A 2,961-nucleotide genomic window follows, 5' to 3' on the forward strand; every position below is an offset into this window, starting at 1 on the left:
CTTAAAATACTAAATGACCAAGATACCCTTTCTATCACTTTTTTCACGTTTCCACCCCCTCCTCTCCTCACATACACTCACCCTCTCACAACCGATTTTTTTAAAATTATAATTTTAAATTTATACTTTATATCTTTATAATTAGTTAATTAATTTACTTTACGTTCTTTACTTTTAAATGTTTCATTTTAAACATTTATCAAATTAATATACATAATCGTATATCAATTAAAACATGTTTAAAAAATACATTTTTATTTTAACAAGTTATACCATTATAATCGTCTCGTTAATACATTCGAAATGAGTCAAATATTGAATATTTTTGACTTAATTATATTATTATATGTTATATATATACTGTGAAAAAATATTTTTAATATTTACGATTTATACTTTTATAGTTATTTATTTATATATATACTATATATTTTGGGTTTAGGCTGTCCAAATTGCACTGTATAATATGTTCTGAATTAATATGTTCTTGGGTTTTTTTTTTAAATATATATATACATGTATTAATTCAACCTTAATCTGAGTTTCTGGACAAGAAAGAGGGTAAGCAGTTGAAATTTCATTCTAAAATCCATATTTTTTGGTCTTTTCATGCCTTATGATCTGTTAAATTTGTAGTTTTCTTTATTGGTTTTGAGTGTTTATCTTAAAACTCAAGTTTCTTGGTTCTTTGCTCTTGGTGTAAATCGAACACATTTGTGGAGTCGTTTAATTATGTTGGATTTTAAATAAATTGGATTTTAAACTGTCATACAATTTTTTCCATCTATAGTCTGTAATTGGAACCATAACTCTTATTTATTCAAATTGTATTAATATGTAAAGACCAAATGTAACATATATCATCGTTAAATCTTATCTTATAAAACCAGTGGAACTTCAAAATCGTTAAAATTCATGGCTCCCGCCGCATTGTGCGGGTACACAACCAGTATATATGTATGTATAAAAACTGTTCTATCATAGTGGAAAAGGATTTACTATCTTTACCCGTGCCATTATTGTGTTTTCGGTGTGCTACCATTAATGATAAAGTTAGATATGAAAATTTGCTTCTTACTTTCTCATTATATTTAACTTTTTTTATTTGAACTTTCTACCATATTTATATACGTAAATAAATTGTTCTATCATACTTAAAAAAATTACCGTCTTTAAAACGTGTTGTTATTATGTTTTTTTGTGTTACCGTTAACAAAATTGGATTTTGTGAAAATGTAATTAATGGAGATGTGTTAACTACTTCCAAAAAGATGAAATGGGTAAACAACAATTTGATGAAGCATCGTGTGAAAATGAGAGTTAAGGTGAAAAGCGTAAGAAGAAATCTGAACTCTTAATCATCTTTAATCTCAAACATACCCATGAATCGCACTTGATACGAGGATTGATCCGATGCATCTCATCATAATGTACATCCAAAAGTGAAGATCACTTTTTACACTTCTTACCTTAACTCTACTTTTCACCGAAATCCAACGCAGGATAATTTATCCTTATTTGTTTTTCGTGTTTTAGTAGCGTGTACTATTAGAGATGCATGGAGTACAATGGCAATGGAGGAGGGGTCCATTATAGAATGGGTGGAGAATGCGGTGAAGATCTTTGCCAAAAGTCTCGATACCACTCCATTGTATATTTTGAAATCATACCATTGAAATCATTTCATCTTTATGGTACAACGTGTGTTTGTTTATTCATTTGGTTTGATTCGTAAGATTTTGATCCAACGACTTAGATTGTAGGGATGGACTCATAATTTTTTTTTTTAAAACGGTTATACCATTTGATTATAAAAAACAAATATAAGGATATTTTTCGCAAAATCATTATTGGTTTGTTGGTATGTTTCTATAAAGGGTCCGTCTATGTGTCATTGATTTAGCAATATCTCGAATCAGACTGTATTGACTTGGTTGAACCAGCGAAACCATTTGAAACCACTATTGTTTTGTGGTTTGAGCCGTTTTATTATTTTATACTTGAAAGTATATGTTAAACAAAAACATTTTTTTTATTAACATGGATATCCAACTCGCTATACGAGCCGAGTAATCCCAGAACGACCACCTGCTTTGCAGATATTCCGGAGTCACCATATTTGAACATCCGTGGCCACAAGGGGATTTTTATTTCTCTTTGGATTTGAACATGTGACCTCCTGGTATTTTTGACCTTTAGAGCAAAGCTCAAACCAATCAGACACCACCCTTTTGGTTTTAAAAAAAAACATTTATAATTTAAACACATGAAAAATAGAATGAACAATTGAATACGTCACTGAATCATCACAAAAGATTGGGTTTTTATTGTTATTTAAAATACAAATATATAAAATAAAATTAATGATGCGAAATCTTTGCAAAAGTAATTTATATGATATTTTCGGTTTAGTAATATAATTTTTTTATAAAAATATTAATTAAATATTTTATTAGAACTCAATTATTATTATTTTAATTATATTTTAGATTTTTATATTTAAAATGAGATTCAATCATTATTTTGATTATCTTTATCTGAAGTTAGCTACCCAAATTTAAATATATAGTTTTAATAAGTTATACTAACGTACAATTTAATTGTAATCTTGAATTTTAAGTAATATCATCAAGAAAAAATACTTGATGCGTCAAAAATGATTTTTAAGAATTTACGTCAAATGCTTTATAATATAAATAGAAAGGTACTTGCGTAATGCAACGATATTTATTTCGATTTTAGTGTTTCGTTTTATTTTGTTAACGTCGATGTTATAATACGATTTTATGTGGTTTTGGAAAAACGATAATGTTTTAATTTTTTGAATAAAATATAAATTTGAAGGTGTCATAAAATTTTGAAAAAAAATGTATCAACTTTAATATCAAATTAAATATTTAAAAGTTCTTGTTTTTTATATAATTTTTTTAATTTAATTTTTTATTATAATTAATTTAAATT

Source organism: Cynara cardunculus (assembly GCF_001531365.2).
Source record: "Cynara cardunculus var. scolymus isolate 2C chromosome LG 1, CcrdV1, whole genome shotgun sequence".
In the NCBI taxonomy this organism is placed as follows: Eukaryota; Viridiplantae; Streptophyta; class Magnoliopsida; order Asterales; family Asteraceae; genus Cynara; species Cynara cardunculus.